Here is a 15,864-nt window from a genome sequence, read left to right on the forward strand (position 1 = left end):
TTTGTATGTTTCATAAAATTGTTTCTAAATATTTTATAAAATTTTTGTTATAATTTTTAAGTGTAAGACTTGTAAATTTAATTATGTTTTTTATTGTATTATTTAATATATTGGTGTTCTTTTTCCTCTACTTTTATAAAATATTTTAATGTATAATAACATTTTTAATGTGACTTTAATGCACTTTAAATTTTTGAGAGAAAAGTCTAATATAAAAATTATTATATTATTTATAGAATTATAATACTTATAATATATAATGTTAATAAAATTGATTTCTTAGTTAAGAACTCTCGATATTATAAAATAACTTGACCAAATGTGGTTCGATTTAATTATGTATTAATCTTGCCTAGTTTTCATCGTTAGATGCAACTTTGTATTAAAAAATGATATTGAGAAATAGTATTGAGAAATATGAAATGTGTTATGATATCCAGCTACGATATCCAGCGCGATAAACTCTGACTCGTCTTACAATCAATCTTACTAACTGTGTCTGTACAATTTTTACAAAGTTTTACATTTAATATATACCACATATATACGTACACAGATTTGTGCATATTGCACAAATTCGTGGTATTTTTTATATTATTTTTTATACATATATTATAATACTATAAGTAAATGGTACCATACTTGGAAATCTCAAAGGGAATTATCGAATAGAATACATAGAAATTATTTATTGGAGGTTAGATTAATATATATATTCTCAAAATATACGGTCGCTATAAACGAATTAAATAAATTAAGAATTGCATACACAGGAACATAAGTAAGAAATAAAAAAAAGAAAGATTTATCAATTATATAAATTAAATAAAAAATTAATATGGTTTTTCTTTAATGTTACATTATAATTTATTAATATTTACAATATGCTAGCATTTGATTAATACGTTTATGTCAACATATATTCCAAACGTATAAGATACATAGATTCCCCAATTTATGTCTCTTAAATTTGCTACAAATGATTTGTATATATATTAAAGATAATTTGTATAGATTTCTAAAGAGATAAAATAATAATTTATTAATATTTAATATCTAATAGATAGAATAATAATTTGTATAGATTTTCTTAGTATCTTTTTCAGATATTGTTAAATATATAATCACATTTAAACGTTAATTAATAAATTAGATAAAATATATTATTTATTATTACATAGGAGCAATTAAGCTGTCTGTATCAAGCGATAATCGTTTCATCAATTACTCATGTGAGATGTATATTTAAATGCAGCACTCGTTATCTCATACGTCATAGGCGATGCTGACTTATCATAATTAGAATCATATTTGTTACAAAACACGATATCATTCTTGATGCCTTTCCAAACGTATTTTTAACGATATTATTTAATTTTCTTTTAAATGAAAATATGTTTAGTAATCAAATAAAATAATAAATATGAATTATTTTGCAGCATTCATTGTATTAATAAAAAAATAAACACAAAGTATTGTATTTATTATAATAATTAAAGATAAAAAAATAAAAATAATTGTTTCTATTTTATGAATTAAATAAAACTGTATTTTGTGCAAAGAATTATATATATATTAATAATTATATATATATATATATATATATATATATATATATATATATATATCAGGACTTCTGTTTCTGTATGTTCTTGTATGCAATTCTTAACTTATTTAATTCGTCTATAGCAATCATATTTCAGATGGGATTTACTTTAATAAAATTTTAATTTAAAGCTTAGTTATAAAGATATATAATAAAAAATTAAAAGTTTTCATCTAAATCAATTATAGAGAATTTTCAACATGACGATCCCTTCCGACATTTTTGCTGACAAATTCGTCTCCAAATTAGTCAGAGAATCCGCCTAAATAAAGGATATCTGGTAACCATGCTACACCCTATATATATATATATATTACACACAACTTAGACACGATGCAAAACTTGTATGTAATCAGATGAATACTGATTCGATTCAACAGCTGTATAAAGAGAATTTATTCAGAATTTAGTCAGTTCGTACCAGCAGTTAGTTTGTTGGTCGAATATTATCATCTTCGTCTTTGCGGGCAGACGATTGGCGGATCTGTAATATCATTAGATTGCGGTTTCGACCGGCCACTGTGTAGTCTCGCCACTAGAGGTCAAAACAATGGCTGAAGATTAGTAAGATTAACCAAGATTTCCTTTTCTCTCTCTCGTCTGGATTGCCTCTTTGCTGAAAGACCATGAGTCTGAGAAAGATTTGTAATTTTGCATTTTGGATTGTTATGTGTTTGAAGACAAATTTCGATTTCGCAATATCTAATTTCTCTTCTCTAGTATATAAATTTAATCGCGCAATCAAAAAAATGATCTTGCAACTTCAACAAAAATTTTCTAAGTGTAAAAAATTAACTGCAACAGATAAATTATTAGCAAATATTGTGATACTGCATATATTTTGCACTTAATCAATTTAAATGACAGAGACAGAATTTATATCTGTACTATTAGTGTAATTTAGACAGAAAATTTGACTGTGATGCCTATCTTTAAGACCTATTATCAAGGACAATTATATTTATGATTAATATTTGGCAATGGGCTTTAAATTTTCTAGAGGTATTGGTAGAATATTGCTGCTAGAAATTCTATACGTGACAAACAATATTCTAACAGATACAAAAAGTAGCGATAAATTTTAATTGAGACATTTAGAAATCTATCTACATTAGCAAAATATTTTTTTAAGTGCGTCTTAATTCCATAATATTTACGCGATAATATTTTTTCATTTTAAATCGCAAATTTCTATATAAAAATTGGGTTCATTTTCATTATTTTCTTTAAAGAGTTGATCGATTGAAATAACGATAATAATTTGTACTTTATTGACAGATGTAAAGGTTGTTGAAATTGAATTTATAAGATACATTAGAAACTAGATAAAAAAAATCAATTTTCTATAATAGAAAATATAATATTTTTAATTTGTATGTCTCGAAATGTTATACCTACTTTTGATCTCAATGTTCAATCTATTTTAATATTTTAATTTATCTATTAGATCGCTTTATTTTGAAATTATATAATCTATAATTTTTTTCTTTCTTTAAACCTCTAAGTGAAAAACTGTTTATTACTTATTTGAGACGTAAAGAGCTTAATAATATATGAATGAAAACTTCCATATAAATGAAAGTTATTAAAATCCATTAGAATCCATAAATGTAAAAAGCTAGAGATTGAAAATAGTAATATAATTTCGATTTAGGCACTTCAGTTTTTTGTTATTCTATACGAACATGTGCTATAGCTATAGTATTCGCGCGGCCAATACTATAGTACCGGTAGGTAATGACATGATCCGCTCTGTATTTCGTTTTTTGAAATGTGAACATTCTGTACAAACAAAAATATCAGGTTATACAATTAATTAACTCCAAAATTTATGATAATATAATGTATTTTGTAATTTATCTTAATTAAGATAGTATTTTTTAAAGGCAAAACGTTTGACAATCAAAATTCGTTTTTTGAGAATATTTATATTCATTAAGATATACTTAAGCTATATTTTAAAAAAGATTTCTTTTTTAATTATTGTATAGTTATTTCATTAAATATCAGTTTATTATTAAATGAAATGAAAATTGTGTGTATAGGTGCGTACGATAAAATTTTAAAATATTATTTGTTTTATCTTACTATAATCTTATATGCTAAACTAATCTTATATACTATTTGTATGTTACAGATCAATTTAGACTATATGTAGTCAACTCCGCTGTTATACATGGATCAGTAAGTAATAATTTTTTACATTAAAAATTGCTAAATATATTATAAATTTTAAAATATAAAATATTTTAAAATAAAACAATTAAAATTTTGTTTTTTTTTTAATTTCTATTTATTGCATACAAGGATATTTTTTATGTATTTAGTATGTGCTTTTACTTTTTTTAGATAAATGTTTATAAACTGTGTCTTGTATATATTATTTGTTCTACTTTGTATACTATATATATTTTGAAAGTTTAACTCTCAATTTGTGTAATTTTAAATTCAATCAAATATAGTTTTGTTAAAACTTTTATTATACTATGACAATTGCAAATCTACTTAGTAATTAAAATTTTTACAGGTATATATCTCATATCAAATTCTGATGTCTCTTGATTTTATGTTATAGATGTTACATACATAATCAGACTTTCTAGTATTTTGTAATACTAATAGCTATAAATTATAGTTTTTTGTAAAAAACTTATATACAGTTTAATATAATTATAGTTTAATATATTACAGTTTTATATTTAGCTTTCTTCAAGTTATTCATAATTAATTGTATTAATGTAATTTAAAAAAAAGTAAAAGAATTCTCTGAATGCTGTTTATTCCAAATGATCGAAGTGTTCAATATTTTTGCTAGTTTTGGTATATCGTTATGATAGATTTTACTTAATATATATCAAGTTTGTGTCACGCGATGTGACCAGTGATTTGGCTAGTGCATCGATCTCGTACTCCCACGAATCGTTCCAAGTTCAGTCTTACGCCTTGCGGGCTTCCGTTCATAACTTAAGCTTAATTAAATCCAAGTCCGAGCTAGATCACGTAGAAATTGGTGGTCTATGTGAAATTATTGATACCGGTAATCGGCATCTAATATAATTGCCCGACGTCAGTTTTGCGTCGGACATAATTTAGCTGCTCCGCCTTCGAAGAAATCCCGCAGGTATTTATCGTCTTTGCTGGTTGGATGAAAGCTCTATCTCTCTCTATCTCTCTCTCTCTCTCTCTCTCTCTCTCTCTCTCTCTCTCTCTCTCTCTCTCTCTTCCCCTTCCCTTCATTTACTCGCCCGCACCCTTGTTCTTGCTCGCCCTTCTTGATGATTTGCCTACGGCGATCTTGCGCAAATTCAACATCTTGTACGCATTCAAATTTAGCTGTCCTCTTCTTAGGATACATATATACATATCTTTTAAATTATTTCACACACCGACTTAATGCGGTTTTTGACAATATCTTTTGATATCGATCGTTGCAAGTAGCCTTACCGGTTTGAAGAAAGAACCAGAATTAAAACCGGAATCACATAAGGTCTATATAACATTTATGATGAAACGACTTTTCTATACGTTTCCACGTTTTTTTGACTATTATAAAATCTTTGAATATTTTACAATAATCTTTATGGAATGTCTGATAATATGTGAACTAGAATATAAAGAAAATACTTTTTTGTTTGAAAAATATTCTATATAGTTTGAAAAGTATCCTAGGAAATAAAAAATTTACATGCTATTTATAATGAAATTATATATATTTTATAAGAATAATAAGTTTAACATTTTTGAAAATAGATAAAAAATTAGACAGAAGAAATTTAATCTGTGAAATGTTTTATAAAGTAATAAACTGTCATTTTTCCTATTTTATTGTAATACGGAAATGAATTATAAATCTACTTTTTCCAAATTTTATCGATTACGTTATTATAACGTATGCGCATAATATTAAAATGTTACATCAAAAATTTTTGTTATCAAGAAATTCTATTATATACGCTTTCTCTTATCACGATCTCTGTCGTGATGATTTGAACATCTTGATCATCGAAGTCAGCAGAACTACCTATGTTGCGAGATCTTCGATGCGGCTATATCGAGCGATGAAGCTTGGATACGAGAAGGAATGAGTTTGTAGCTTCGTCGCGGCGTAGGTACGTACAGATTCCAACTTCTGCGGATAGTTGGGCTTAAGGGTTCCAGGGAGAAACTAGCCTTGGGGTGACTGGCGGCTACGGATGATCGGGGCTGAAGTAAACCGTCGGGATGGGTGGCGGCGCGAGGACGAGAGGAACGGGCACGGGTCCAGGGTGGAAGGTCACTGCAGATCTCTCGGAGAGAGCGTAGCAACTCGGACCGCAAATTCCTTTACGGTGTTCAGCGTGCGGCGCATTCGCAGTTAGGAGCAAGGAACCGGCTCGTTTTCGCTAATAGGGCGCGTCCAACTTTGCGCGCCGGACACCCCGCGCCCCGCGCCCCGGTGATACTTCGAAGGGCGCATTGTCCCAATTCTCTGCTACGCTTTCGAGATTTCCGTTTCGGGATTTCTGCGTTTACCGCGCCGCCGGACACACAAAGCTCCATAGGGATCGCTTGCGGACACTGCATGCGAGCTGGTCCACCTCGATCGCGAGTTTCGTTCGCCAAGTGCGTTTATTCTGTCCGTTTATGTAGACATTTGCGCGTTTCCAACTTCGGATATTATGTTGGAGGTATTACAATAAAATGAGATATTTACCTCATCATATTTATTTATCGAGATGCGAGAGTAATGTATTTAAAATTATTTAATACTATAATTTTATGTAAATGCATTATAAAAGTTACAATAATTTTAATTATGACTTTTTTTAAAAATTCATATTAAGTTCTTATTAAGTTTAAAAAATATGAAGAAATATGTCTCTCATTATTAGTTGTTTGACAATAAAATATAAATCTAGAATATTATTAAGGTCAACAGTTTTATTAGTAATATTATTATTGCTTAATTTCTGGTAATAATACAATCATTTATTAATGCAATTATGTGACGTTAGATAAGCTGTAATTATATATTTTATTTTATATATTGAAAATATATAAAATAAAATAGTAGTGGCGAGAGTCTTATTCGATGTATTTATCAAATCTTAATACAGTCATATATTGTAATTTAGTCACTCTACAGGTGAAACTCGTAATGTGTTTTCCATCAGGGATCCTTAGCAGGGTGTTAGTGGAAATTAATGACCAGTCGTCACTCCCTCGTATCTAAGCGATATCTCGAGAAGAGAGAGAGAGAGATAGAGAGACGGAGTATTACCTGATTGGACGCGACCGGCAATAAATAGATGATTGAACGCAGTCCCGGCGTCAGACGGCGGAAGGGATATGAAATTAATACAAGTCCTGCAGGCCTACTCTGCAAGGCGTTTATACCTTCGCGGAGATATTTCTGGCATCCTTAGGCTTTTCGAGCGGAAGGACCCTTCGACGCGAATATCAAGGAAATTAGAGACGTTAGTAGGCAGGTCCGAATTATCGACGCTCCGTTGAACAGTCGTTCAGTATGGTCATTGGTATATCGCTATTCGTCCTGATGGCCGTTATATCTATTTGCGGCCTCTGTGCAATCTTACAGAGCGTAAAAACCGCATATATTGCATAGTATACGCAGTCTTTAAGCCTTACGAGATTATGCGTCAAACAAAGACAGTTTCGTACGATCTCGATATAATTTACTATGTTAACGATGAATTATTATTCGCGAAAATTACAGCAGTAATTTAATCGAAACGCAAATTGCAAAATACTGTGTAGGACGCTACGTAATCTAGTATTTTCTACTTTGTTTACATGGCTCGTGGCTATCCTTGTTTTTCTCGGTGTAGTAAAATCTATGGTAAAAGTTCGAAGGTTCAACGAGATTGTAGACGCATCGGGCATACGCAGTCTAAGCTGCCGAAAGTTTATATGGGATAACTTTGCGACAGGCTCGCGAAATGGGATTGACATTATCGCTGTGAGTTTGGCCACTCATGCTGATTGGATGCGGAAAATCGATAGCTATACGTAATAGGTTTGCTCCGAAATCGAAAGCGCTTTCACATATTACATGAATAAACAATCAGTATAAAATATTTTTATTTTGAAAAGTTCTGTATGTTAGCAAATATTACATTATATTAGTATATCGCAGAATATAAATATATCGATCTCAAATATATCGCTTTATATTATTAAATATTACTTAAATAAAAAAGAATACAATAGAAGCTGGATTTATTGATAATTTATCAATAACAATGCGATTAAGAATTATTTGCAACAACACATATACACACTTTTATATTATAAAAATTATAATTATTTTTATGTTATATAAGAAAATGACTTGCTCTATATTTTTTAATATAACTTTAGTTTCATTTTATTTTAAATAATGTTTTATTTTTGCGTATAGAGCAACGCATCAGGCCACAATAGAGTTACCGGGACATTAATAACATAGATAAATGAAATTAAAGAAACTTCCGTCTTCTATGGTAGTAATATGAGCACCGATTGATCGTTACGATGGTCGAGAGTGGTTCGGTCAATAGTTTGGAATTTCGAAAGGGTATCCTAACTGTGTTCTCAGAGCAGGGGCAAGAAAGATAACTTTGTAGAGAGAGGGTAAGACATGGCTTGCTGGGGGTTGATTGGACGACCCCTCACTACCCCTGGTGGCCCGACAACGTTACCCTCCATCTCGCTTTCTCTTCTCTATGATGAAAGCGATTTCACCCCTCCCGGCTTTCTAGAAAAATATGGCCGACCAAATACAATTTGAAGGGGTCCGAACGTTTCGATCTAACGGCTGAACGACAAAATAATATGGACCATCTTATAGACAATAATTTCTAAACGCTTCTTAGAAAATGTTTTCAATATAATATGATAGCTTCATAAATTCATTTATAATCTTATGATATTGGAAGAAAGATGTCAAAACATTATTTTAGGAAATTGCTCGATAATGCCTGATAATATTAATATTATTGTACTAAAACATTGTAATATTAATATGTATCAAGCTTACAAAACGAAAGAATTGAAATTTTGTTTTATATATGGAATAGAGATAAACTAATAATAATGGTAATTTTTTGTATGAGTCGATCAAATTATATAACATAGAAAAGCTTTTGTGGTAGCCTCTGATTTGAGCAATTTTCTTATTCAACGTACGTAATGAATAAAAATTGTAACATCGAATCAAACTAAATAATGATTGTGGTTTGAAAGAGGATAAGAAAGTTGGAAAGGGTAGTTGTGAGATGAAATATTGATTTTTTATTTGATAAAGTTCACGATGAATAATACATTTAGGAGAACTGCAAAAAATATTATTTATGAGAAGTAGATGTTTTATGCTATTTGAAAGTCGAGCGACAGTTGCTTAGAATTATTATATTTTAATTGCAGCTTATTTCTTCCCCCTTCTCTCTCTCTCTCTCTCTCTCTCTCTCTCTCTCTCTCTCTCTCTCTTTTTATTACTTGATTGTTCTTAGTTATAAAAAGAATTATTCTTGATATTCTGGATATATACAAGGTATGTAAGACTAAAGATATTGTTGCACTCGAAAATCAATCTCGATTAATCTCGATTTCTTTTTCACGTTAAAACTAACTTTCACGTACTCGCACCGGAATTAATAACTTCTGTGTTTTTAAAAGAACTTAGAACTTTAATTAGAACACAATAATAATTACAGAATACAATAACCACTTTTATACCGAGACGAAACGCAAAGGGTACAATAATATTGTATAAATAATATTGTAAAAAAATTAATATAAATATATTAATTATAATTAATTTTTTTACAATTATTTTCTTATGTTAAAATCATGTTTTTTTCTAATATATTTATAAAGAAAATCACTTTATCGACATTTTTAAAAATATTATGTTAGAATAGAATTGATCGCAACGATCTTAGATGTATTGAATTCTAAGGGATATAATACCAACCCGTATATACTTGTACCGAGAAGTTCACGTCAAGATAAAGTTTCTCCCGCAAACTTTAAGGGATAACGGGGTGCAGTCGTGCCGAAGCATCGAGATCTCTCGCAACAGAACAATAGTAGACGCCGGATTCCCTTCTTAGATAGCATCTATATCGTCGGGGGCGGTCAATGTAGGAAGGGTAACTACAGCCCATTTCTGACCTCTATGAAAGTCCGTGCCCGGATCGTCTCGGGATGCCTACCATCTTACTAGCCATATTGAATTATGGTTATTACGAGGTCTCGTCCTTATGATACTTCGTAGCCTTTGAAGTTACGGGAGTTTCAATTCCAGTAGGTCTAATCGCTTTTTTGCTTGTGGTTGAGAGAACCGTTTGATGAGCATTGAAAGAGAATTTGAATGTAGGTTCTTGTGCACGTTCTCAGATTTCGTAAGCTTGACAGATTTTGAGACTTTATGATTTAAATCTATTATTTCTTCAATGTTTATATTCTTAATAAGAAAAAAAGGAAATATAAAATCATTAAATATCGAATACAATGTTAATGTTTTTCTAAATTATAAGTATTGATATATGTATCTTATAAAAATATTGATTTAACTTTGATAAAAATTATTTAATTGATAAAACTGATTTAATTTGATAAAAACAAGGAATAAAATTAAAGTCATAATTAAAATCTGTTGAGTAATAATTTAAAAATTTAAAGCACGTATAAAATAATAATAAAGCATATATAAAATAAAATTAATATTAATATAATAGAGTTTTATGAATGTTTTCATAGTTATTGTTTACATGGTATAACAAATATTAAACACATAATTGACTAAGCAAATTGAAAATTAATTTAAATTATAAAAAGATGTCATTTCTCTCTTTCTCTTTTTGAAAACTTATCTTGTAGTGCTTACTTCAAAATTTATTGCAGTCGAGATAGGAACTTATTATATTGAATGTCTCTTATGTTAAACCCGGTTTATTTCGTATCGAAAGTTTTAATCTCCTTCGAGAAGCTACGAGCTTTCTAATCTAATCTAAACGCGAATACCCATGAGATTTGAAATAATCCGTACACGACATTACTCATCATCTTCGCGCTCGTTCAATGCGTGTTTATCAAAGTAAGAACTTACTGACTTGAGACGCGTGTCACATAGGAGATTCCGTTCAATCACGATCTTCCGGTATTCCCGGGAGTGCAATTACTTGACCAGGGGTACAACATCGATGCAGACGTATCGTGCGATGCATCCCTCCGGCCTCTTCCTCTCTCGCCTGATTCTGATATTCCGCGAGCTTCTTGCCACCCCCGTACCTCTCATGCACCGTCCACGCACTCCCGAATAACTTTAGTTACTTTGCTCGACTGTTAGGTACCCGAAGCCAGCGAAGTACGAAACTCCTAGCTCCTAGGAGAGTCCTAGGTAATCACCGAACTTCGCTGCTCCCTCGGGAACGGGCAGCGGGGTCCCATCCCACGACTCCGATCCCGGCACCAGGAGCCGATATAACTTTGTTCCTGGGGGTGCAGTACCGCTTCACGAGCCAAGGCGATCCCATAGCTATGGCATGATGTTCGCGATGGATTTCTATTACGAGACTCATATTATTGTTGCTATGCATATTTCGCATCTTGAAAAAATGTTTTACTTGACATTCTGTGATTGTGGAAGGATACTGGATTTTCTTTTTACATGAAATAAAAATCTGTTAGAAAATTTATCTATTTTCCTATAAGTTTTGCAGCAATCAGCATGCATCATAATGTAATTTTAATAAAAGTATCGTATTATGCATGGTTATTTATGATGGCATTATTGTTAGTCCGAAAACAAAAATTCAAAGAGGACTAAATAATTTTTCTTTTTTAATATTGCACAGAAAATTAGAAAATAAATTAGGAAATGCTGAAATATGAAAACAAATTTATTCAGTTTGTCATTTTATAAATTGTAGCTATATACCATTGAGAGTCTAAACATTATATTACAAATAATATATTAAACCACAAATTTTCGTATATAAATTGCTTACATTCAATTTTTATAAAGATATCCATTTTATATAAATATAGTTTTAAATTATAGAATTTATTTTTTTTAACTTTATCTATTATGTATATATCAGAAGTATATGTCTTTTCATTGAATAAATCTTTGAATGTACAGTTAATACTGAATTATGTGTAAATTTGGTTTATCTTAATAATCTAAACATAAATTAGAAATTCTCAATATACTATTCACACAATATAGATATTCAAAATTACCCGAAATAATTATGAGTGAATGAAGCAATTAATACTTAATGGACAATATATTATTGTGTGTGACTATATTTTTATTCAAACTTAAAAGTTTTAAAGTTTACAATGATCTTTTTACTAAAGTACACATATACAAGGATTAATAAGATGTTTGATTACGTTTTAATAATTAGATCATTTTTTAAATGGCACTAGAAAGTTTCAAATTGTTGAAAAATCACTGATAATCAGAGTCAATACATCAAGTATTTGAAATATCACTATATATGTATGCATGTAAAAATATTTTTAAAAGCTGCATCGATGTTTAATCGTTTAGATCGTTCAGATTTGAAGACAATTGATTGAAGCATCCTTGATAGAAAATGGTGTGGCTCACATTTATTACGCGACTGGTCTACGAATCTCGAGAATTTCATTCTTATCGCGGGTATTCTCGGCGAAATGGTCGATGAACAATAAGGTTGTAGGATGGATCTGCGTATCTCAACAATGGTGGCTTATTATCTCGAACAAAAGCAGAGTTATGCTTTCCCCTCGTCGGAGATGGGTGCTGGTCACCCCCGGGAAAGACGATGGTGACCGTAAGCCTACTAATGGATTCCTTCAGCGGCAGCTGTCGCCTTAAGATTGACCGACTTCAACTGAATTAATCTCGACGTCTGTGCCACACCGTTTTCAGTAAATTACGACCACCGGGAAAATACGTACCCCTTTTGTTGCATCCCTATAATAGAACTTACGTAAACTTGGCGAATAAAAGTGATGAAGGATATTTGTCCCATTTTAAAATGTCATACTTGTGTGCAATTATTTCATTAAGTACATATTTTTCACACATTTTAACGTTACATCTTTGACATTTTCGAAATATTTTTTACTTGGTACAACACTAAAACAACTCTGTTGATACTTTTACTACAGAAAATAACAATTTTATTTGAAACTTTAAGAAGAAAACGCATTTGTTGATTAAAGACAACTTATGCAGCTTGTCCAGCGATTTTCTCAGAGATGGCGTACGGAGCCATTTTGCGAACTGTTCAAATGCAGAGAGGAAGGGTTAATTATTGATCGTAGACGTCTGACGCTTTACTACAGCCACCTACGCGATTTAGGGGCAAGTTTCTGACTTCTGTTCTGTAAACTAGTCGAAAATCAGTCGGTAAATTACATATGTCTATTTATTAAGATTTAATGCAGTATTTTATTTATGTAATTTTCTTATGGAATTTACTTATGATTGCTCGTAAATATTTTTCTAAATAGTTTCTGCTCAGGACACGTGATAAATTCAAATATAATTTTCGAGATTAAAATAAAAATTATTATATATATATAAATTATTAAAATGAAATGCATTAGAAATTAAATAAGAAAATAATTAAGCAAAATGCGATTTTTTTTTAAATTTGCAAGAAACATTTATTAATTCATCAAAGAGTTTTCTAAAATTTTATTTGCGTTTTTATCGAACACTTTATATACCGTGCCACTTTAAGTTTTACATAATTATTAAAATTTTCACTCGTCACTGTGAATCGAATTCTGTCTTACTCGACGTCGCGGTAGCTACTGATTTCGTTACTATGGGTTGCTGTAAAAACCGATAAAGAATGTATCCCTCGCAAAGATGCGATTTTTCGAAACCAGTCCTTGCCCATTACCGGAATTAAAGGCTAGTCAAACGCGTTCAGTTCCGCAACCGACGAACTAGTCTGCGTACAGGATGCGTAAAGCATCTTGCTGGACCAGAGTAGTGACCGGTTCGCGTTGCGCGAGAAAAGAATATCGAGAATACATTTTCTGAGACCGGACATCGAGATGACCAACCGGTCCAGCAGATGTTATTCCAGCTGCTGGACCAGTTGCGATTATTAAACATAAACGAAATGAGATAGGAAGCAAAAGAATGGGATGCGGATTTTGTTTTGTAGGGTAAATTTTATTTATTCTCTCTCTTTCTGTGGCCTGTGTCAAAATTTGTTTATTTATCTATTCAAAAATATATCGATACATTTTTTGTTGCTCGTAGAATATGTAAGTTTTTTTTTCTGTGCATTTGTATAAAATTTATAATTTTTAATTTATATATCTTTTACATACACAGCCATCGTAAATGTGTTTTTTAATGTGATTATAAAATATAAAAAAATTTATTATGAAATATATAATGTTTAATTTTATAAACTTTCTCAGAATACATGGATGAAAGCTTAAAAAGCTATATGTATACGTATGGATACGTTATTTATTTTACAGACCATAAAGTTAAATACATATTCTACATTAAGTAAATAATAAATTTTGTATAATGTGCAATACAATAAAAATTCCAAACTTTTTTTTCGGACATACGATAGTTTCGCTTTGAAGTACAAATTAAGTTGTAAAAAGTGATATTTTTATCTGCTTTGACATAGTCTCAACAGTAACAATATGATATGAATATTGACTATTTTCACAAATATGAATATAATATAGAATGGATTTGATTTATATATATATGTATATATATATATAAATAAATATTTGTTATACATTAAAATCAGAAACGGTGTGTAATTTAAGTTATTAGAGATGACATATTATTATAAAGAGATATAATAACGTAATTAATCATAAATACTGCATATCCAATTAATGACAGATGGGTTATTTTAATTTATTAATGATGCAACTACTTATGCTATTTTTTACATAAGATATTTGAGCAAGCTGCATACATATTACTGTTTATCTAGATAATTGAAAATATAATGTAAAATGAAGTAAAAATATGGCTAAAATTACAATATGAATTTGTATTTTATTGAAATTTATAGGTTTCAAAAAACTTGACTTATACACATCAATCTCAAAATAATATACATGCATATATTATCTGTTGAGTTTGTAAGCAACTCTTATTTATTCATGCACGCTAAAATAAAATTCAAGCATTGTGTAAAATATCTTTCTATATTTTAAAGAATTGTAATTTTCATTAATTTTGTTTTTTTTATGAAAATTATATCTTGGTAAAATTTTATACATTAAAATTTTATATATTAAAAAATAGTTTGGATTTGTTTTACAAATATTATAATTTATTTGAATAATTTGTAATTATTCTCCAAAAATATTTTTCACGATATTAATTACAAATATATTATTTGTTACACAGTTGCAGATATCTTTTAAAATTTATAACATTTGTAATTAACAAAGGCAAGCTAGCAATGATCAAAAATTCTCAAAAGCAATAATTTCATCGCATAATGTAAACAGCGCAGTCCCCAAAGTCAAAAGAACGAAATTAAACTCGTTTAAAATGTGCACAGGCTGATTAGTACATAAACACCGAGTAGTAGAGAGCCGCTTTGTAAACAATTAGTCGTCTACAGGAGCCGCGAAGGTGGAGCATAGGTGGAGTGCGTGCTAATAGGCCGCGATGAAGAATGAAACTTGGCCGGCCGCGAGAATAATCCGGTGAAATGAAGCCGGTAAATAAATAATTAAATAATTAGCGGCGCGGCAACCGCGCCGCCGACTGTCGTGTATTTCTCAGTCGCACGCGTTTAACAGTCACCGGCGTGAAATAAAAAGTGAGAAAAAAGGAAGTGTAGAGTCTCTGGTAGAGTCTGATGGAAAGTATTTTGACCGTATTACGTTCGCGCGGTGCACTAAGACTGAGGACAATTCCTTCACGTTACCTCGGCGGCGTGAATTTCTCGTAAAGGCCTGAAAATAGCGAGCCACCCGCGTCCGGTGACTCTCAACCCTTCGTCTTCCCGAATTTTTGCCCTTTTGCGGAAATGCAAATTGCGCGTTTGCATAGTGTTGGCAAGATTTTTTATTGCCGAGTTAAGTGCGACATTTGGTGGTAAAATAAAAAGTACTTTAATGATTTAATTTTTGTTAGAGAAACATCTCGATTTAAAAATAATCTTATTAAAAGTGTGTTTTTTACTAAACTTTTCACAATTAATATAATAATGTCACGAGAGAGAGATTGTATTTTAAATTTCATAATATATAATATAGAAATTTGC

This window comes from Anoplolepis gracilipes, chromosome 4, assembly GCF_047496725.1.
Source record: "Anoplolepis gracilipes chromosome 4, ASM4749672v1, whole genome shotgun sequence".
NCBI lineage: Eukaryota > Metazoa > Arthropoda > Insecta > Hymenoptera > Formicidae > Anoplolepis > Anoplolepis gracilipes.